The 23,583-nt window shown below is 49.1% G+C and overlaps 1 protein-coding gene across 1 annotated transcript in view; it reads left to right on the top strand.

The window, feature by feature from the left end:
* The first annotated feature begins 2,271 nt into the window (after nucleotides 1-2,271).
* Nucleotides 2,272-23,583, top strand: part of PRR35 (proline rich 35) — a 68,235-nt gene continuing 46,923 nt past the window's right edge. Inside the window, exons 1-2 of the mRNA XM_044980023.1 lie at nucleotides 2,272-2,354; nucleotides 7,316-7,364. The gene's annotated coding sequence lies outside the window, so the exon portion shown is untranslated. The remainder of the gene's footprint in view (nucleotides 2,355-7,315; nucleotides 7,365-23,583) is intronic.

The raw sequence follows: 23,583 nt of genomic DNA, 5'->3' as shown, positions 1-23,583 counted from the left end.
AGGCAAGGAAACATGAGAATTGACACAAGCTGGAGGAACAGACAAGCAGATTCAAGCACTGAAGAACCCTGGAGTTCTTCGGACCACTGTGTGATGGACGCCTTGCTTCTGGAAGGGATGGAGACATGGTTATCCTCAGGACTGGAGATGGAGCCTTCTGGACAGTAAGGGCTCTGCAAGCTTTCTTAAGAGCAATCAGCATCCATGCATGTGGCAAAATGTCCTGAAAGAGAGGGGTGTAGAGAGGACCTCTAGGAAGAGAGAAGTAGATCCAGAGTGGTCCAAACAGATAGTCATTTGAAAGCTCTGCCCAGTCAGGTGTCAATTTGTATCCACGTGCAGCAGATTTTGGGGAGAAAAGAGCCGTGCTGTTTCTCAGTTGATGACAAACCCCCATGAAGCCTCTGAACAAGATGCTTTCCAACTGGCAATGCACATTTATCCCTTCCTGTGACAGTCTTTGTGCCATCTGGGCTATATGATGAGGAGAAAGACTGGGAAAACATGCCATATGCGCAAACATTGGAGCCCTCCAATCTGCCTCCATGCTGTAGCAAGGGATCTATAGGCTCTAGGACATCTCAGTGTAGTGGCACAAAACTGGTGATCTGAGTGGAGCTGGACATTGTACAACACAAGAAAATAAATCTTAGGTCACGTAAGCTGTGGGGCAGCAATGAGCAGAATGCACCACACAGCCTGGTGACAGGCGAATCTGGTACACACTACTAGAGATACTGGATGTTGGTACTTTATCACTGTAGATCACCTATCAACACAGCACAAACCCACCCACTCATCTTCCACATAACCACCAACTCCTCTTGTCTTCTAGAACCCTAATCAAATGCAGCAAAGTCTCATTCAACAGACCCGTCTCACTGGCAGCAGCACCTGTACAGGACCGCAGGATGAACCCATCAGCTCAGCACAAATCCTTCTATCATTAAAGCCCCTGGGAGGAGAGCCTTGACATTAAGTCCCTGGGCTAAGGGCTCAATGAAATAGGGAGTCAGTTCCTGGCTCTGCCATAATAATAACCCCTAGCTACTCTATAGCACTTTACAATGGAGATCAGTATCATCACACCATTTCGGCCCCAACTCTGGGCCCCGTGGTCCTCACAGCCTTGCCTCAGGGCTATCCAACGTCCTTGTCCCCTTATATCAGGGTGTAGGGGTTAATACCACCAGGGCCGGCTCTACAGTCCGTGCACCCTTAGGGCGGCAGGTGCATTTCCGTGGCGGCGGCAGTTCGGCGGCAGCTTCTATGTTTAACTGAAGCCACTGCGGACAGCTAAACATAGAAGCTGCTGTCAAATTGCTGCCACCGTGGAAACAGGCCTGCCACCCTAATGGCTCACGGACTGCCTCAGTCCTCCACGACGGCAATTCGGCGCGCTGCTTGGGGGCAAAAAACACATGGACTGCTGCCCCTTGCAGACTGCCGCCCCAAGCACCAGCTTGGAATGCTGGTGCCTGGAGCCAGCCCTGCATACCATCTTCTCTGGTCTCCGGTGGCTGGTAGAGGAAGCTGGACCCCCCATCTATGCTGGAGTCCAGCCCAGAGACCCTACAACCAGCTGCCAAAGTCTGCTCAGTCCCACTCCTTGCCACTGCCAGCCTAGTCCCGAGGAAAGGGTGAGTCTAGAGAAGTTGCGGGGAAGAAGGCTGAAGAGAGGCTGTGTAGAAAGGAGCCCAGGCAGGCAGTGGCAAGTGTTGTGTATTTGGTTGTCATGGTTTTTGTTGCTATGGCAACTGAGTTAGATTATTATGGGTTAGCTCAGCCGGTTTCAACCAGCTGAGTGAGCTCTCTGTATATCTGTAAATAAAATGGAGGTTTTGGTTAGCTGCCTGCTCTCTGGCCTCAAGTGATTGCTTCCTACACCGGCTGCCCCAAGGATATAACAGCAAGGAGTGGGACTGAGCAGATATTATTATGGCAGAGCCAGGAACTGACTTCCTATTTCATCGAGCCCTTAGCCCAGGGACATGTGAGCAGGCTCTCAGGATGAACACTTTATAGTCTACAGTCCTGATTCAGCAAGGCACTAAGCATGGGCCTGAATTTAACCCCCACTGAGGCCAATTGGGTCACTCACGTGCCTAGAATTAAGCTCATTCTTGGGTCTTGCTGAATTGGGGCCATTGGTAGCCATTGTAGCTAAATGGGCTTAGACAGGTTCTCGCTCACATGTGCAGAGTCTTGCCTGCCTCTCTGTGATGCAGTGTGTACCCCACACAGGTGCTGACGGGGTGAATGAGGCCTGAGAGGCCAGTTACATTACATCGCTGCACCAGGCAGGAGAGCCAGGCGAAAGTGATCCTACTGCCTGTCTGGGCAGGAGCAGGCTGGTGAGTATGAACAGAGGTTTGTGGCAGTAGGGAGAGAGTCAGCAGTCGCTCTCTGGGGATGAAGAGTTAGTGAGGAGAGAGACCAAGCCTGAGAATCCTGGCAAGCAGCCGGGGGAGGCCTAGACCAGCCGCTGGGCGTGGAGCAGGCTCTGGTGCGGAGCCCTGACAAAGGGCAGGATTTGGACATTGGTTTGAATTTATACTTGGAGTTTTGTTCATACATAGCTGGGAAATGCAGAATCAAGCTGGCTGAAACATGTTCAGCAAATAATAATAATAATAATAATAATAAAGCCATTTGGATGAAACATGGAATCATTTCAATGACATTCCATTTGGACAAAAAATTGGGGGGAAAATTGTGAAAAGGGAAAAAGTCCCATTTCAGTATTTTTAGAACACAAAGTTTGTTGTTTCAAAATGACTCTACCTTTCAAAGTGTTCTTCAAAGTGAACAGAATGTTGGGAATCATTATGAAAGGGATAGATAATAAGACAGAAAATATCATATTGCCTCTGTATAAATCCATGGTAAGCCCACATCTTGAATACCGTGTGCAGAGGCAGTCGCCCCATCTCAAAAAAGATATATTATAAGTGGAAAAGGTTCAGAAAAGGGCAAAAAAAATTATTAGGGGTATGGAACGGCTGCCATATGAGGAGAGATTAATAAGACTTGGACTTTTCATCTTGGAAAAGAGACAACTAAGGGGGGATATGATAGAGGTCTATAAAATCATGACTGGTGTGGAGAAAGTAAATCAGGAAGTGTTATTTACTCCTTCTCATAACACAAGAACTAGGGGGTCACCAAATGAAATTAATAGGCAGCAGGTTGAAAACAAACAAAAGGAAGTATTTTTTTCACACAATGCACACTCAACCTGTGGAACTCCTTGCCAGAGGATGTTGTGAAGGCCAAGACTATAACAGGCTTAAAAAAAACCTCGATAAATTCATGGAGCATAGGTCCATCAATGGCTATTAGCCAGGATGGGCAGGGATGGTGTCCCTAGCCTCTGTTTGCCAGAAGCTGGGAATGGGCGACAGGGTATGGATCATTTTATGATTACCTGTTCTGTTCATTCCCTCTGTGGCACCTGGCATTGGCCACTGTCGGAAGACAGGATACTGGGCTAGATGGACCTTTGGTCTGACCCAGTATGGCCATTCTTATATTCTTGTGTACTTTATTTGATCTAAAAAAAATGAAAAGTGTCAACATCCAAATGAAACATTTCAAACTGATTGAAATGAAACATTTCAACTGACCCAAAACAGACTGCTTTTTGGAATTTTGTTTTGTGAAACAATTCAAAATTTTGCCTTTTCATCTTGATTTGGGACAAAAAGAAAGCCAAATGTCAACATTTTTTTGCTGGACACAGAATCCATTTTCCAACCAATCTAGGAATGAAAGAATTCTTGGATGGTGTTTTAACTGGGTTTTATTTCAAAGTTTTGCTGCACTTGTGTCTGATCCATCCAAGGCTCACAGTGTTGTTAAGGATCCCAGCCCCACAGCCAATCTCTTTGCTTACTCCCTCCTGAAGCCACAACTAAAATGTTTGTGAGCAAAATTGGCAATTTTGGTTAAGCAGAAGGAAGTGCTTGCTGTCTGTGAGCGCACTACGGATAATAAGGCAAAATAGTTGCTATGGATTCATGTGCCCACTTGTATTACAGCAGATGCTCCAAATGAGATTGGGGCCCCATTGTGCTTGGAATTCTACAAACAGAAAGTCAGAGATAGCCCCTGCTCTGAATAACTTACAGCCTAAGTAGCCTGGACAAAGGGTGGGAAGGAAAGGAGAAGCACAGGGAGACAAGTAACTTGCTCATGCTTACATAGCAGGTCAGTGGCAGAGCTAAGAATAGAAACGGGTCTCCTGATTCCTAGTCTAGTACCATGTCCACTGGACTCTAAGTGAAGCTCTGGGGAGAAGCAGGCCCATTCTGGGACTCTGCTTCCAACATGGTTCACATATGGGAGGTTCCTTATAGCCTGAGCCGGATATATTAAAACTGAAGTAACTTTATCTGGGATCAAAACTCTGGAACAAGTTGTACCATCCAAGAGGGAAATCTTCCTGAGAGGCCAGGAAATCTTGGCTAACCTCCTCTCTATCCAATCATCAAAAATCATGAGTGGTGCTTTCTATTTGCCCTCTGGCTTTTGAGTCTCCAGGATGCGCTGGATCGTGTTTCCAAGTTTTCTCTGCAACCTTGAGGGCTAGAAACTTACTTTTTCAAAAACACTGAAAGCTGAGATTTTCACCGGATCACGCACCTCCAGGAGCTGGAGATCCAAGGTTGTGGTCTTTTCGCCTACCTCCACAGCATGGGGCATGGGTCACTTGCAGGTTTAAACTAGTGTAAATGTGGGGTTTTCTGTAACTTTAAGTCTTTAAACCATGATTTGAGGCCGTCACTAACTCATCCAGAGGCTAGGGGTATGTTACAGGAGTGGGTGAGCAAAGTTCTCATGGTCTGCGATATGCAGGAGTCAGACAGATGATCATGATGGTCCCTTCTAACCTTAGAGGCTATGAGCCCCACGGCCAGCAGATCTGCATGGGTCACATTCAAAGTCAGTTTGACACAAAAAGTGGCAACGTAAAACTGGTTCTTCTTACCCATCAGATCTGTTCATTGGGCTTGAGCCAAACCCCAGGGAAGTCCAAGACCCACACTGTTTCAGTGGACTTTGAATTAGGCCCCTGCCCCTCAATGAATATTCAAGGTGACAGTTCCTCAGTTGAATGACAGAACTTCTTTTTCCTCCTGTCAGCCCTACAGCCCAGTTCTGGGAGGGGGAGCTGAAGTCTACTGCAGCTTGTGCATCATCAATGCAGTTGCTGACTAGTTTTAATCAGCTGCACCTCAGCAAACCCATTGTGGCTGCATGGAGTCACTGTGGACAGAATCTGAAGGCAATGGGGTTGCCCAGGTGCCAGTGAGGACCTGATTTGGCTAGTAGACCTTTACAATTAGCACTGATGTATAAGATGGAGAATGCGCAGCTTGACTCAGATCCCAGGGTGAGGTTGGAGGGCCGGTAGGTAGAGAACACCCCTGTCTTTTTGCTTGTGGCTGAGCACACCCAAACTTTTAGAGTACAGAATCTGAAGCTAGATTTGAAATTTCTTTTCTGACCCCATCTCTACCCTGGAAACACCATCTCTCTTCTTACATGCCTCTCTGTGCACAAACAGAGCTCCCCTACCTTTGTAAAGAGGTAAACTATTTTCTATACAGCAGCAGGACTACAGCATAGCCAGTTACTTGAGGAAAATGTTGTGGAAGAAGACTAGAAAATAATACTTAGCTCTTTTAATCCATAGATCTCACAGTGCTTTACAAAGAAGGTCGGTATCAGTGTCCAATTTCACAGATGGGAAACTGAGGCACAGAGCGGGGAAGTGACTTACGTGAGGTCACCCAGAAGGCCTGTGGTAGAGACAGTAACAGAAACCAGGTCTCCGGAGACACAGTCTAGTGCTTCACCCACCAGGCAGGTCTGCTTCTGGAGAGGGGCAACATTTTTCAGTGTCCTCCCACTCCCTGTTCCAGATGGCAGCTGAGAAAATGAAAAATAACAGAGTCGGGAAAAGAATGATCTGACCATCTGGGATCTGGTAAAAAGTACTGCCCCAGTTTTGGACTGAGATTCAGATGAGTCTGTTTCATCCGGATTGGTTTGCGCAGCCCTATGGTAGTGTAGTCTAGTGGAATATGCAAAAGATAGGGGATTGTGGAGTGCCTGGGTTCTAGCCCCAACTCACTCACTTGGCCTAGTCATGTCACCACGCTGTGCCTCAGTTTCCCTATCTGAAACAAAGGGATAATGATGGTGGAGGAGTGTGCAAACTAGTTTGCAAAGAGCTTTAAGGAGATGAAATGGTAAGTACCATGTTGAAAGCATATTGAGATCACCATGTTGGCTGTTGATGGGATAAAGTCATTTTCACGCCTAGATCACTGGTTAAAACAAATTCTCCAGGTCATCTGATGGCCGGATGGTGGCTGTGTGAAATTAATGAATGAGGATCATCTATTGGGAGGCACCATGACTGCAAAAACACCCCCCACAATGGCCCTCCCAGACCTCCTTTCTCGCTGCTAGTGTGCTAGACAATGTGGAGAAACCTCCCATAGCAGCTGCCACGGCTTGGAGTGCTTCACTCTCCAGGTATCTCAGCCCAGTTCCTTCCATCAGCACTGGCTGGGGGAGGGAAGCAAAGTCAGAGTGGTTACACCAAGGCCAACTTCGGCCCATCATGACTTGCCAGCTGTTTTAAACAGGAACATAGGAACTGTCAGACGACAGTGGCCAGTCGGGTGACAATAGCCTGAAACTGACCAGTGCTGACTTCACTGGAAGTGTGATCCCTGAAGCACAGTGTGGGAATATGGTGGGTCTGTAGCGGGTGTGCATGGGGGCGAGGTGAATGGGTAAGGGTTCAATTTGGGGGAGACAATGTTTTTACTCCGGAAGACAGAGCTGATGTTTTGTATTTGAAAAGAGTGTCCATTAACCCTCCGCCTGCAATGCCTCACCTCTTCTCCCAGTGAGACAGAACCCAGAGAAATCGGATCAAGGCAAACTTCTCTTTACATCTTCTGGGCCTTGAATGGAACATGAAAGGGGCTGCCGGGAGCCACAGATACAAAAGAAGAAAAACTGAAGTTTGGGTCAGTCAGGGATTTCTGTCTGGTGGGTTTTCGCTGAGAAATTCTCTCTGCCTCTTTCATGATTATGAAGATGCCTTTCCCCCCACTCCTCCCACTTTCCTTCTTTCCTATTTTGCCATACGGATAGCTGGGAGCTGCAAAGCATGTGACAGTATCTTCCATATAGGGGCAGGAGCAAAGCAAGGCCGAGTGATGGACGCCCTTAGGCCAGACTTGCAGACAATATATACCTACTGCACAATCTAAAACGCTTCCCACTTTCACAGAGAGAACATCAGGCAGAGCAGACAGAGAGAGAGAAGGTCTTGCTTTCAGGTAAGTCACTCATCCTTTTGCTTAACAAGGAGCTCCATCTGGATGGGAGTAGAAAGCTAGAATCAGACTAACTTCTGGAGAAGGGCAGTGTGATGTGTATTGTTTTCAGCTCAGGACTTCCGCAGAAATTTGGAATTTTGATCCTGTTCTATAAAGTGTGCAATATGTTTGTGGGCTGTGTGACTATGCAATAGAGTTATGCACATACAGTATAAACGCAAGTGTGTATGCAAATCTAAAACATGAAGCTTCAGAATTTCTTATTACAAGTATGTCCTAAAAATCCAAGCACATCCAACTGTCCTGGCTGTCATTTGTTTTCTGGGGTGTATTTTGGCCAGTTTCCTCTTGCTGCATGTTGCACAATCACTTCTTGGGCTGTTTGTTTTGTGATCTGACTGACACTTGCCCTGGGAGGCTGGGGTTGGCTACACCGTAGCTAGTTACCCAACCACATCCAGCAACTTCAAAAGCATTTTCTGTAAATGTGAAACCTTCTGAGCTGTGCTGGATTCACTCAAGACTCCCATCCCAGTGAACTGGCTGAATGGTACTTGGATGTACTGGAATTTTCATCACTGGCTGCTCTGAACAGTTCCTGCCTAAACCAAACTGGTGACTTGGTCCTTAGCTGTAGCCGTATCAAAGGGAAACACTGAAGCATCTGTCGTGTGTGTGTGTGTGTGTGTGTGTGTAGAGGTTTATAAAGAACACCTGGTGGCTTTTCTGTTATAACACATGTATTCACATAGGAAGGGAGAGAGTAGCTCATTTGCCCAGGTGAGTGAAGACAACTGTGAAAACCGTCTCTTGTGTAAGCTACCTACTGGGTGGAGAACATACTGTGTTTTGCATCTGTGTTGCTTTGCCAGAGTTTAGATTGCGCTGGATGATGTTATGGGGAAACAGAAAGTGGTGGTGGTGGTGCATGGGGACAGTTGCTTGTGAAAACACTAATAAACTGCTAATAACTGGAGTGAACTGTAAGGTCATTAGTGAAATGAACAGATGTGGGCATGAAACTGTTAAACCAGAAAACGAAGCCCATGGGGGAATTCACATCTGACATCCATGGTCACAGGAGGGGTGTTACAATACATGTAGCTTTATCCAGCTGTGTGTGTGTGTGAGAGAGAGAGAAGAGATAATAATAATGCTCATAAAGAGGATCTTAGACAAGTCACTTCTTTTCTGTGCCTCAGTTTCCCAATATGTACAATGAGGGTAATGCTACTTTTGCAGCTTTGTAAAGCACTTTGAAATCTATAGTATGCAAGGTATTGTTAATATTTATAAAGGACCAAATTTTAATTTCCTTACTCATGTGGACTAGTACTTTCCTAAAGGAACAGTCCCCTTGAAATCAATGGAGACACTGGTGGAGTAATTGTGCTGACTTTGAGTAAGGATATCAGGATCGGTCCCTAAACAGTTAATGTAATGAAGTAATAAGAGGCTGTAATTCCATCAAGGGATTCAGGGGACATCATAAACTACTGCAGCAGAGCCTTAGTCGCCAGAGCCCAGAGATGGAATGGCTTGGAATGGCATGGTTATCTACGGACTATTGTTTAGAATCGTCACTCGGCAGTCATTGCTGCCTGCCTGGGATGCCCTTTCAGTACTAATTGGTCAGTCTAATACCACATCAGTGCTAACAGAACTGGTATGCTGGTCTTTGGGAATGTACAGAGATTGTCCCTTATGGAGGAGATGATCATTCTATATGTTATATGAATAGGATGCCAGTCTATAGGTTCTGATGGTGCTGAGAATTGTGACATTCATGGGGGTGACTTGTCATTGAATTCCCCTGGAGGGTCTCCCCATGTCCTTTCACAGCCATATCAGAGTTATGACCCCAGTGCACATTCCCATTTTCCTTTAGGTGTGGGATGGGAATGGGGTTAGATGGGGAGCCCCCTCTTCCCCTCCCCCCCCAATATACTGTGCCTGAGAAACTGTCCCTCAAAGACAGCCTCTCAGGGCTCGATGACAGGATCTCAGGAATCAGAGGGCTCTGTCTGTACTTGCAAACTATGGGGAGTTGGGTTTTTTTGTTAATCTGAACCTTCCTGCTACGAAATGTCCTATGCACTGGGGGAAATTGACCCCAGGTGTAATGCCATTGCTGCCAAGGGATTTCACACACATTTGTTACTGGAAGTCTGATTCGCTGAATAGCTTAGTGTTACCAATATCAATCATTAGCACAAAGCTAGGGGAAAACAGATCAATTTCCTCTCCTCGTGCCACCCACTTCCCACCCCATCAGGGCAAGGATTACCCCCTAGTTTCAGGAGAGACAGGATATCTTGCAAACGCTCCCACAGCTTGTGGCTAGCTTTTCAGGACTTTGCAAGGGGTCGGAAGGTGCAGAGACTTCCCAGGCAGAGCTTGCAGGACCACAGTAGAAAAAGCATCCTTTGACCTGGAAACTGAGCCTTTGACTTGGGATCATTAGGAGAGACAAAGAGAGGTCCCCATCGAGTCACTCAAGGATAAGCACAGGTAAAACCTACTGGGTGAAATCCTGGCCCCATTGAAATCAATGGAAGTTTTGCAACAGACTTTAGTGGGGCCGAGATTTCATCCAATCAGGGCAAGACGTGCTGCCTGCGAGCTCTTCCCACGGCTCTCCCCATTGTGATTGAGAAGAAGCTGCATTAACCTGGAGTCTCAGCTTTAGCTCAGAACAGCCTCATGCCTTTAAATCAGACCGGGAGGGGAATTTTCATGGAAAGGGGTTTTTTATGGCGTTAAATGATCTTTGAGGTTTTTCCCCACTAAGTGGAACGAAAGCAGATGATGCAGTTAAAGCCTCGTGCAAACCTCTTGTTATTCCCATTTCCCCAACAGAGACTCCTTTTGGAGACACCTTGATATCTTCCAGTCAAGATGTGATCACAGACTGGCTCCCCTTCCCCTCATTGCTTTGTCACTTGCTGGGCTTTCCAGGGCATAATGTCAGATCACCGAGGCTAGAGGTGGAAGAGCCTTAACAGGTCACCTTTTCTCTATGCCCAGGGAGAAGTGCTGGGTCATTCTTTACTGTGCGTGAATGGTCCAGTTTTCAATAGCTCCAGTGACAGGGCATCCACATGCTCTCCTTTTCTGAAATCTCCTTGACCTCACCATGCAGACACCATAGCCTGCTTTTTTCATTTGCACCATTCCAGCCCATTCCTCCTTGTTAGATGGAAGCAGGTCATCAGGAACCTTGCAAATCCTGCCTTGTTTAACTCAAGAGCTCTCAGTGGTTCCCTTGGAGCTGTTTACAGTCTGTTGCAGAGACCTCATTACTTCACTGACTGAATTCCCAGGAGGCCCCCTGGCCTATCATGGACCTAAGGACCTCAACCCATTCTTGTCCCCTTGCTTGCTCTCTCCTTTGCAACCCATCACTGAGGCTCAGCAGATCTGGCAGGAGTCTCCAGCCATTGCCCTTAGCTCACTCACTCCAGGACTTGCCCTTGTCAGAGGATGGAATCCCAGAATGCTCTTGTGCACTAGCTGATCTCTGGGGATTCAGGGAGCCTGCAGGTTTTGAAAGCAACAGATGTGGTTCAGTCCAGGCTCTGAGGTAGGCTTGGCAAGATCTCAGTGAAGACAGGGAGAAGTGACAAAATTAGGGTGAACTGTGACCCTAGAGCAGGGGTGTGTGTAGCACTGTGGTGACTCAGCCTTCTCTTTCTTAAGACTTTTTCCTTGCTTGATCTGGCTTTTCTCCTCTTCCCTATTCATGGTCTGTCTCCTCCTTCCCGTTCCATCTCTCTCTCCAATCCATTTCAGGTTAGATTGTGGACCTTGTTTGTTCTGTAAACACAGGTGAGCCCCCAGCCTTGTATCCTCAAGATATTTGTCCTGTTAAAATCACCACAGCTAACCCCTCACCCCCAGACAAGACTACTCCCTTCTGTATGTATCAGCCCCTCCACTTCAGTATGTGTGCGAATACAAAACTTAATGTTGCATACAAATAGCGACCCGCTTAGAGTGGGGGTTGAACCCACACAGCTAGCTCTAAAGACAAACCAGGTGGCAAGAGCTACACAGGCACATTCTTAGAGGTGGAATGGGTGCTAGCTGTCAGATGGAAACAAAGCTTCATGCTGAGGCCCATAAATCCCATCCCTTGAGTTCCCTTGGGTTTTCACTAGCCATTAGCCCAAGAGGTGGCTGCCTGTAAAGCTCCCTCACTGACAGTTTAAGAACCACCACACTATTGGCACAGCTAGAGCAGATTATGCAAACTCCTGAAATGCCCTGCAAATGAGTGGTGGGAAATGCTATTGGCAGCTGTGCCAGAGTCTATCTCTGTGGGACCTCCTTGTGCCCACACAGGGCACTACTTGCCCAGCCACATGGGGCCCAGGATTGTGGAGCCTCAGCCCTAGGCTAAGACACTCACCGGTTCCACCCATTCCACTCATTACCCCATGCTGGGCACATCTCAATGCTCCTACACCATTCCCTTCACTGCCCCCTGCTGAGCACAGCTCAGTGCTCCTACCCCATTCCCCTCAGCGCCCCCAGCTTGGAGGGGCTCGGTGCTCCTACCCCATTCCCCTCAGCGCCCCCAGCTGGGAGGGGCTCGGTGCTCCTACCCCATTCCCCTCAGCGCCCCCAGCTTGGAGGGGCTCGGTGCTCCTACCCCATTCCCCTCAGCGCCCCCAGCTTGGAGGGGCTCGGTGCTCCTACCCCATTCCCCTCAGCGCCCCCAGCTGGGAGGGGCTCGGTGCTCCTACCCCATTCCCCTCAGCGCCCCCTGCTGGGAGGGGCTCGGTGCTCCTACCCCATTCCCCTCAGCGCCCCCAGCTGGGAGGGGCTCGGTGCTCCTACCCCATTCCCCTCAGCGCCCCCTGCTGAGAGGGGCTCGGTGCTCCTACCCCATTCCCCTCAGCGCCCCCAGCTGGGAGGGGCTCGGTGCTCCTACCCCATTCCCCTCAGCGCCCCCAGCTGGGAGGGGCTCGGTGCTCCTACCCCATTCCCCTCAGCGCCCCCAGCTTGGAGGGGCTCGGTGCTCCTACCCCATTCCCCTCAGCGCCCCCAGCTTGGAGGGGCTCGGTGCTCCTACCCCATTCCCCTCAGCGCCCCCTGCTGGGAGGGGCTCGGTGCTCCTACCCCATTCCCCTCAGCGCCCCCAGCTTGGAGGGGCTCGGTGCTCCTACCCCATTCCCCTCAGCGCCCCCTGCTGGGAGGGGCTCGGTGCTCCTACCCCATTCCCCTCAGCGCCCACTGCTGGGAGGGGCTCGGTGCTTCTACCCCATTCCCCTCAGCGCCCCCTGCTGGGAGGGGCTCGGTGCTCCTACCCCATTTCCCTCAGCGCCCCCTGCTGGGAGGGGCTCGATATTCCTACACTATACCCCTAAGCACCCCCACCGGGAGAGGCTGGAAGTGGTGTAGTTGGCAGTGTCCTTACAAATCTCTTCCCCCACAGTGCCTCCTGTGGGCAGCAGGGCAAGGGCCTGTATGAGTATGGGCTGAGTATGAGGAGAGGCTTAGGGTATGTCTACACTGCAATACAAGACCTGTAGCATGGCTTGGGTCAGCTGACTCAGGCTCATGAGGCTCTGGCTATGGGGCTATAGAATTGCAGCATAGACATTTGGGCTTGGACTGCAGCCTGGGCTCTGAGACTCCACAAGGGCAGTGGGTCTCTGAGCCCAGGCTCCAGCCCAAGCCCAAATGTCTACACTGCTCTTTTTAGCCCCCCAGCCCTAGCCTCGTAAGCCCAAGTCAGCTGACCCAAGCTCTGCGACTCAGTGCCTCGGGATTCTGACTGCAGTGTAGACATACCCTTGGAGGGACCCAGTCCCAGCCTCTACCATCAGGTGTCAGGCTATACAATGGCAGAGCATGGACAGGATGAGAGCTCCCAGCTTCTCTAAACCCATCATATCTCCACAAGAGATGCCACAAGGAATCCTATTGGGAGATGGGGAGACTATCACAAACAGGGGCTCCGATCTCCAGGCAGAAAGCTCCCTTGCAGCCAACATATCCAGCCAATGGCAGCATACAGCCACCTAGGAGCATTGCCCATGGCAGGGCTGCTATAACAGTTACTGTGATATCCCCTGCCCAGAACCGAGGGTGTCACCTGGGTGTCCCTATCCCTGGTGCTCCCCAGCAGCTGGAAGTGCCCCCGTGGGCTGTTGGCAGCTGCTGTAACTTAAAGAAGCTCTGGGGGCCAGGCCAGTGCAGAACCAGCCCCAGGATCAGGGCACCACAAAGGGACCCTTTGCAAACTCTCCCTCCTTCAGCTGCACCCAGCCCTTCTTAGGCACAGCAGCCTCCATGCTCAAACGTAAATCCACTTAAACTGACAGGCCAGAGTTTCAAAGTAGCACAAGTCTGCCTCTGAAATCATGGGATCGGCTTTTTGCCTGTGCTAATGGGGCTGCAAAATGCATGGTGCATAGACTGGATGGTCACACTGGGCATTCACACACCTGCCTTTTTGCATGCATGAAAAAGTTGGGCACACAAAACTACACCTGCAATTTTAGCAGCTGCTTTTGGCCATGCCTAGAGTTTTCTTCCCTTTTGTGGTGGCATGTTTGCTAGTCCTGCTCTCCTTCCACGGGCAAAATGTCCAGAGTCTCATCGATTCTAAAGCCATTATGATAGCCAAGTCAGGTCTCCTGCGTCACCCAGTCCATAGAATTTTACCCAGTGATTCCTGCATGGGATCCAATAACTTGTGGTTGATCTGGCCTGAAGCAGACCTTTTGGAAAATGTATTAAATAGAGACATTGTCAGGTTAATCTATTTGAAACAAACAAACAAACCTGCATGTGTGTGCCTAGAACCACCTTAGGCAGGATCACACAAGAAGCTGCTGGTGGAGCAAGGCACTGAAGCCAGGTCCCTACAGCCCAGCATATTGGCCACTCGACCATCCTTGTCAAGATTCTTTTTCAACCAGACCTAAATCTGATGCCTAAATACCTGGAAGGCTCCTTTTAAAGAGGTGGGTTTTTACCGTTCCAGACCCTACTTGGGGCTGTCATTGATGTCAGTAGCAGCAGGAGCAGACCCACTGTTACATTTGGGCACAGTCCAGTCAACTGCTCGGTGTCCTTTGAGCCATCACAGGTGTTCTTATGGCAGTTGAGTAGGGGGGCAGTGTGGTCCAGCAGGGCGTGCAGTGGGCAGGCAGGAGGGTGACCAGGATTCTATTCCTGACTCTACTTTTGGCTCCTTGTAGTGATGCATGGGCCAATCATGGGAGAGTTGTTAGCATTACTTACTTAATGCACAGGAAACATTATAGGATGCTACAGGCCCTGAGTATTCTGCAATCTAGCAGCCCTGGAATGTGATGAGGAATCCAGCCACTCCTGCAGAAATATACCCCACTATCTGAGCTTCCACTTTGGAAAAAAAAAATCTGCTTCTGGCTGCAAAGAAAACCTTCCAACTGAAAACTCAGCATAACTGATGCACTGCCATCTGCCTGAGTCTGCAGGCAGCCTGAAACAAGAGTTTTGAGCACTGCGAACTGCCCTGCTCCTGTAAGCACTTATCCACATGCTTAACTTCACTGCCATGAATAGCTTCATTGATTTCAGTGTTGCTACTCCCAGTAGTAAAGTTAAGCTGAGGGTAAGTGATTACTGGAGTGGGGTGTTGATTCTGAAACTTAAAGATGGCCATTTAAATGCCAGTGTTAATTATTTGACTGCTGATGATTTTAAGAGAAACCTCCAGCTAATGAGCTTATCCCAAAATACCTCCTGTGATTCCCAGAAGTCTCACTTATCCCTCACAGCTGCCTGAGATCTACCACAGAAATGGCATGGCTTGCCGCAGAATTAAGATCCAGCTTGCTGCACAGCATAGATCTTTGGTATTGATTGTTATTATGTCATCCTACAATTGGGAGCCAAGGTTTTCCAAAGCAACTATTGATTTCTGGGTTCCTGATGAGAGACACCCCAGTGGGCCAGATATCAGACAGCAGGGGCTGAGCACAAAGGGGTTTCCAGATGGGCTCCCCAAAATTAAAGTTGGGCCAAATCACTAGTGAAAATCACTTTTGAACATCCTGACCTTGATTATGGCCATTTCTGGAGCTGGCAAGTGAAGATTAAAGCTTCCAGAATCAAACCAAAAGCCTGTCTGGAAGAATTAACAAAGACAAATCACAGAGGGCAATGAGGCAATAACTGCAAAGCCATCCTGTTGCCTTTCATTCAGGCAGTTCTCTTCCTGGGAGTTAGCCTGGGTGCAAAAGTCCCTACTCTACAGCAACTTTCTTAATCAAACTGAGCAGCAGCATGACTACATAGAACAAAAAAAATCCTCCCCTGCCCCCCCCCAACAACAGCAGCAAAGACTCAGAGAAGGCAGGGAAACAGGCACAGCTGTGTGGCTTTCAGAGATACTTGATCGATCGCCTCTTTTTAGCATCCTACCATCGCCTGGATCCCCACATGCATTTTTCATGCTAAGCCCTCCTGGGCAAAGGCTGTCTGTCTGCCAAAACCAAACCAAACCAAAGACTCCTTTGTTTCTATGGTCCCTAGAGCTTGTTTTAGTTAAAGGGCCAATCTATAGATTCAAAGCTGGGCATTTCTTTGCTACATGAACAAAGATAAACCACCCTGTAGTCTTTCTTAAGCCTCTTCTGGTTGGCCCAGAGCTGTAGAATAGTTTGTAAGTCAGGCTGGGCCCTATAACACAATATCTTCTGTGGGAGCCAATGGAATGCGACCTGGGCAAAGAATAACCGAGAGCCGGACCAATCAGGTTTAGTTCTATGGCTTAACGGTAGCTTTGAGGGCTGGCATTGCCTATGTTACTGGGCTAGCTGTCTAATCCAGTAAGTCAAGCAGCATCAGGTCTATTCAGGATTTGGATGGGTGACCATCTGAAGAAACAAGGGATGAGAAAGTTGGTCATTCAGTGGCTGGCTCTCTTCACTCTGAATGAGTGTTGCTCCAATATCTCAGAATGCACACAGGGGGTACTGTGATGTTGGAGGTCCCATCTTGCAGATAAGACCTAAAACTGAAGCCCTGGCCTCTTCCAGTTCTTAAAGATGCCATGGCATTTTGGGCAAAAGTAGAGGTGTTTGTGGTGCTGTCCAGTCAAATTCCACATGCATAAATACATTCTGCCTCCCTAAATCCCAATTGTGGTTTTGCCTGGATACAGAATGTTCCCTTCTGCCTGCCCAACAGCACTGCTGAGAGGGGTAACATTTCAGTGTCCTGGTTCCAGTTTCACACATGCTACTGGAAAGTCCCCCATCTGAACTGTGCTACAGCCACAGGTAGAGCCCAAATCCATTCCTGCTAGCCGAGGAGGACATTCCCCTGTGACTGACCCCAGTTAGACTCTCTGAACAAACACTCTTCATCTGACCTAGCAATGAGCAGGAGCCCAGATTCCGCTCCCAGCAAATTCACTGGGTTTTGGTGCCTTCTCATGTTTGCATATTTCCATTGGACTTGGAGGCCATGTATGAAAAGCTGCACCCAGATCCTCAAAGGCAGTGGTCCCCAACCTTTTCGTCTGGCGGGCGCCAGACGAAGGACCACTGTGGCGGTGGAGCACCCGCCGAAATGCCGCTGAATTTCGGCGGCATTTCGGCGGTGACGCCTCTCGATGACATCACTTGTCGACAGCAAGCGGCGTCATTGAGAGGCATCCCCGCCGAAATTCGGGTGCGACGCCTCTCGATGACATCACTTGTCGACAGCAAGCGGCGTCATTGAGAGGCATCCCCGCTGAAATTCGGGTGCGACGCCTCTCGATGACATCACTTGTTGGCGACAAGCGTCGTCATCGAGAGGCATCCCCGCCGAAATGCCACTGAAATTCGGCGGCATTTCGGCGGGTGCTCTCCCGGGGGCCAGGACACGGGTGCATTAAGATGCCCCCGTGGGCACCGCATTGGGGACCATTGCTCAAAAGTATTTAGGCACCTAACTCCCATTGATTTCGATGAACATTAGGCTCCTAAATACCTATGAGGATCTGCATTCCAGTTCATATAGGCTTGACCAGGGATAGCTTCTCTATCACAGATGGGTTCATTTGCCCCCGGTATCTGGCAGACACAGGGTGGCATTGGCTTAGTTTGGCCCTTGTGCTGTGCTACATTTTGGGGGCTGTGCAGCGAGAAAGGATCAGTCCCTCCATGGTACAAGAATGTGGGTTATGGACCTGATGTAATTAAAAGAGCAGAACATTTAGAACACATCAGTGGAGACACATCTTATACTAGTGGAACTCACTGCTGCAGGAGACATCATCTCCAATACTGGGGCTTATGCTATGTAGCTGAGCAGTTCTGATTCTATCTAGTGGAGGGCAGTGGGGTGCGTACACTCTGATCTGTGTGTTACATACAGTATTTTACATAGCCAGCATCCATAAATCTTAACCCTCATGGTCACAAAGTGCTTCAGAGATAAGCTGGGAGGCTAACCTCCCAAGCCCTCCTGTGAGCTACACAGGCAAAGTGGAGGTGGTGGTCACACAGAGGTTAGACCAGAACCCATGAGTTCTGCTGCCTCCCAGGCCCAGATCCTCAAAGGTATTTAGGCACCAAATCCCATAGGAGTTAAGAGCCAAAACACCTTTGAGACTCTGGGCCCCCTCCTTTGTGTCAATCATCAGACAGCATTGCATCAACACTGTCTATGAGCTTGTCTGCCAGCTGGGAGAATTGTCTGATTTGCTGTGGGCAAATCCTTTATGAAACACACTTGGCTTCCTATTAAACACAGCCCCTCCCCTAAGCAAAAGCACCTGAGAGGTTCAGATGGCAGGTCACTCAATTACATCTAGGAACACTCATTAAGGATCCTTCAGAAAGGAGCATATCTCCGATCGAAACACAAAGGGCACCACACTGAAATAGAATTGAAAGCAGGACACCCTGACCTTTCAGGCAGTAGGAGACAAATAAAACTTTCCAGTTACCTGTGGAAATGTGCCCAGCCGGTTCTGTTATCATCTTATCAAAGGACAACTTCCCCTGGGAGCACTGGACAAAGATTCCCCTCCCCCCCCCAGCCTTGCACCGCCCACCCGATGTATCGGGCAAACACTGATGAGTTACGAATTAACCCAGCGTCCCTTGAAACAGGCTTGTGGATTGCTCAATTCCTGCAGCCCTGGCAGCTGCCAAATGGCAGATACTGTAACTGACGCTGGTGCTGTGGGGCGAAGGACCCGAGCCTGGTAAGGGGTTGGGGGAGAGGGTAGATGAGGGCAGGAGCTGCTCACGGAACAGAATCAAAGAATTGCTGAGCTCAGGGACGAGAGATCCAGGAACTGTTTGGTCTGTGTTTGTACAGCACCTAGCGCAATGGGGTTCCCACCCAGGGCTGGGGCTCCTGGACACTCCCACAATCACACCCTGGGGAGGGCCTGGAACCACTTGTGGGGGGCTTGGCCCTCCCTGGTGTAAATCAGAGCAGCCAGAGGCTGCTCTCATTTGCTGCAGCCTCACTGGGCCCAGCTCTTTGTATCAGTCATTGGCTAGCATAGTGACAACCCTCCTGGGAGCTCATCTGCCACGCTGGGACTGAGCTGGGGTGATGTGGCAGAGCCACAGTCTGATCTGCTGGTGCAAACCCTTTTTTGGCTTGGCTTGAAAAACACTTGCTTCCTATTAAACAACAGCAACAACCACCTCTTCCCTAAGCATAGGGTGACCAGAGGTCCCGATTTTATATGGACAGTCCTGATATTCAGGGTTTTGTCTTATATAAGCACCTATTACCCCCTGTCCCATCCTGATTTTTCACACTTGCTAGCTGGTCACCCTACGCTAGGCAAAACCACCGGAGAGGTTTAGACACTCCGCGCTAGGGAGACTCCCCAACCATGCCCCCTATGCCAAGAAATGTGGGGATAGGGGGCAGAGGCAGTGCCTGACCCAAGCAAAGTCTCCCCTTGCTAGCTGCAGGGCTTTTACTGGGAGCGGAGGGGAGAAGCCCTCCCTTTGAACCAATTACAACTGCAAAACAGACACTTTGGAACTGCAAGTTGCAGCTTCTCAGAGAGGCCTTAAACCCAATATATTTGTGCAAGAAGCAAATCCCGGGCCCTGCAAAGCAGACGTGGGAAAACAATGTGGCTACAATTCCCATGTGACACACACGTTTCTGTATGCAGTTCTCATGGGTAGTGACTCCCACCAGGGCAATGAGCTGTCACTGTCTTCTGCTGGATGGAATCAGAACTGCTCGCCTGGGGGTCCTCACCACTGCTAATGGAGCTCTTCCTTTCGCTCAGCATTAGACACAGGTAGACATTTTTTGTTTACCAAACAGAAGACCAGGGTTAGACCTGCCTGCTTTAAAAAAAATGGAGTTACTTCCAGGACACCTGGGTTCCTTAGCTCCTAGATAGCCTGGGCATTCCATGGGCTGGGCTAGCTCTGAGCAAGTGTGTGGTAGCATTTGGAATGATAAATGATCAGACCATGGTGTAGAATCATAGATTATTAGGGTTGGAAGGGACCTCAGGAGATCATCTAGTCCAACCCTCTGCTCAAAGCAGGACCTATCCTCAGATCCCTAAGTGGCCCCCTCAAGGATTGAACTCACAACACTAGGTTTAGCAGGCCACTGCTCAAACCACTGAGCTAGCCCTCCCTAGGCTACATATGCTACTACCCACCTCTTGCTGGAATCAGAATTGCTCCCTTCTGTGTCTAGGCCCTATACAGCTAACACTCAGCTCTGATGGTAGGAGTTAGTGCTGTCTGGAGCAGGATGCTCTCCATTCTATGCACACACAATTCCAGGGGGCTACCGGGTGCAGCACTGTGAGAACCAGGAAGCCCTAGATGGCTGAAGATTCATTACAATACCCTTGGAAGTGCAGGGTCATTGCAAGGAAATGCACAGTTATTTTACTATATTGATAGGAGAAAAGGGGCCCCTTCCATGAGAAGAGAAATTCTCCTGGCAGTTCTGAGAGTTGCTTTGCTCTGCAGGCTGCTGTGCTACATACAATGGCAGCATTCTAACTACACACCTAGCAAGGGTGCATAACGGCTCCAGTTGCTCCCTCCCCTGTGGCAGGGGACAGCAGGAGACCAAACTTCCTGGGGTTGATTTTTCAGTTGGCTACAGCCCCTTTGCACTGCTCTGTCAGCTCAAAGAGTCCATAAAGGTGGGAGATCTGGCCACCCAGGCACCTCTGCTCCTCCTGCCCTGGCAACACCCCAAGGTAGGGCTGCGACCCTTGCATCTCTATGCTCTGACTATTTCCAGTTGCTGAAACGGCCTTGTGGGGCGACAGGCAGCTGGACATCAGTGAGGGCAGCCCAGAGGCTCCAGGAAGTGGGGTGAGGGCACTAATAGAGTTAATCCCAAAGATTCAGCTTAGGGGCCTGTCTAAGCCATGTGAGCTCCATGGCTGGGAGAAGCTGACAAAAAGTGACTGATGTGTAGCACCCTGGTTGCAAACCCCACATAGGTGGAGTTTGATTGGGCCAATGGCTGTAAATTCCACACATACAAGGATACTGCTAGCATTCAGGATCTTCATCTTCCCCTTTCTTCCTCCTTGCTGTGATACCACAGATTTCTTTTTCTTTGGGTGCTGTCAGGATCTCCCTTTCCCTTCCACCCTGCCTTAGCTGAGGAAGCAGGAGTACTCTGGCCCCTCCAGACCCACCCAGTCACATCCCTAACTCTCCGCTCAGCCGGTTCTGGAGAACGGGAAGTCAACCCCTTCTGACCTTCACTTTCCCAGATGGTGCTGCAAAGCCAGCACAGGTGGCTTTCCAAATGCCAACAGATTGGGGGAATGGCTGGCTTCTGTGATGCCCTGGAAGGAGCGCTGACTTCTCATCCTACATCCTCAAAATGGCTTCAAGAAAAATACTCGCAAGGAGGAAACAAACCGGCAACCAAGAAAATAGCCCTGAAGACCCAGCACATGGGCAGGAGCAGAGTCAGAAACCTTCAGCCGTCCTGGCCATATAGTGTCTAGAGGTGAATGTAACAGGCAGGACTGCATGAGAGGACGGGCAGTCCAGCAGGTAGGTCTTTAGCCTGGGACTTTGGAGATTTGGAGTCAATTCCCCGCTGCTTTACAGACTTCCTTTGTGATGTAGGGCACATCTCTTAGGGCCAGCTCCTCAACGGTGCCTGACTTCCACTGAAATCAATGGGAGGTAGGTGCCTTAATATCGGTGAGGATCTGGGCCTCAGTCTCTCTGTGCCTCAGTTCTCCATCTGTGCAATGGGGATAACAGTCCAGCCCTACTTCCCAGGGGGTTGCGCACAGAGATTGCAAGTGCTCAGATACCATGGGGTTGGGAGCCGTGTAAGTAGTGCAGCTAGATATAGCGTTGAATGATTAATACCATCTCATTCACCAGAGAGGAGGAGTATGGCCTTTCCTAGGGTCAGGCCAACGGGATATAGGATTAGGGGAGCAACTTTCTCTGAAAGGGAAAAATATCACTCATGTCACAGTTCCCTGGGTGGAATTTGAAACCAGCAGACAACATCTGTGCAGCTGCAGGATATCAAGTTACAAAAGGTGAAGGTATCGTATTAAACAGAGATGGGTCCAAAGCAGATCCACCATTTGAGAGCGTATGCAGCTGGGCTTTCGGTTCAGCCCACTATAGATCATGGGGCCAACGGGGTTGTAACTGTGTCTGAAGTTGAGCAGTGGTCTGTTCCAGGGCACATCTCTGATAAAAACAAAGGCTCAACCCAACCTAGAACCTGAACCAAAATGTCTCTGAGGCTGAGCAAAAACCGGTAAACTTTTGTCCTCTAAATGTTTCCTCTTCACATAACCTCTTCCTGCCAGAAGGGGAAGTGGGAGGGCCAGAAATGCTGTGAGACAGTTTGTTCCCATAGTCCAGTTGGAAACTGGAAATACCAGAAAACTCACAAGGGGCCCTCTTCAGACTCAGGCAGTTCAGAGAGACATCCTGATTTTGGGGAATGCATTTGAACATACCCCCAAAACTATGGGCCCAATTCTGCACGGTGCCCCCAACTCCTATTGAAGTCAGAGGTTGTGGAGGGAACTCAGCAACTGACAGGATCAGGCCTTATTAGAGATTAAGAATTTACTGCAGATACATAGCTAGTCTGTGTGTGCCTGCAGTAAATAGGGAGCATATCTTGCAAACCAAAGACTCTGGGATCCAAGTGTTGTTTGCATTGCCACTAGCGCTGGTTTTTCCCCATTTTAAATGGGAAAAAATATTGACAGAATTTCCCTCCCCATTTTTTGCCTCATTGAAATTAAAAGTGATGGCTGCCCAAACATTTTTGAATGGCAGAATTTCCAATATTCCAAAAACTGTACATTTTGAAAAACAATTGGGATTTTTTAAAATTGAGCTATTTTACCCTTCTTTCAACCAGCTCTCTATAATGAAGTTGCAGCTATCTATAATGAAGTCCCTTCAGGGTAGTGAATTGGACTAGGGCACGGTGGAATAGACACTGCCGAGGCCAAGTGTAGCTGAAAATGAGATGAACGTGAATTACGCATCTAAAGACCTTTGATGATCTAGGCCTTAGTCCTTTAGCTCAGACAATAGCAGCACAATATGAATTATTATTTATTTGTATTATCATAAGTACTTAGGAGCCTGAGTTATGGACCAGGGCGCCTTGTGCTAGGCCCTGTACAATCCTATAGCAAACAGATGGTCCCAGCGCCAAAGAGTTGGCTGTAGGTAGATAGATGTTCAAAGCCCACTCCCAGCTCCAGTGGGGCTGGTCAGAAATGCACCGTAATTATACAATGATTTGTTTGCTAGATGCAGGCTGTTCAAGTTAGGGGACATTTGTAATGGCCATGCACATCCCCATAATTGTGAGGGTGCCTGCAGGAGAGTTTGTAACATGAGGAAATCCCAGGAACCACACAGTACTTCAGTCTCCCTGCAAGTGACCTGGCAATCATGTAGCTAAGTGTAGATATAGGGAACTGTCCTGTAGCTGGCTGCTGGGGGCTGAGGGATGGATATTTGCTCTCCATCCTATGGCATTTGCCTGATTAACCTCCGCCTCTGCATGGCACTTGATCCATCCCCTGACACTCACCCTCTCTTTCTGTGGCTCCTTACTCTGTCAGGAAAGACAACCAATAGGAGACTCGTGCCCAGGGGGTGAAGATGGTCCTGAGCCATCGATGTAGCTGTGCGATATGGGTGGCACACACACGTACAGGAAAGCCCGGCCCCAAGATCTTTTGCCCATCTCA

Source organism: Mauremys mutica, chromosome 11 (assembly GCF_020497125.1).
Source record: "Mauremys mutica isolate MM-2020 ecotype Southern chromosome 11, ASM2049712v1, whole genome shotgun sequence".
Lineage (NCBI taxonomy): Eukaryota > Metazoa > Chordata > Testudines > Geoemydidae > Mauremys > Mauremys mutica.
The sequence above is the reverse complement of the archived record's forward strand: the minus strand, read 5'-3'. Positions and strand labels throughout refer to the sequence as shown.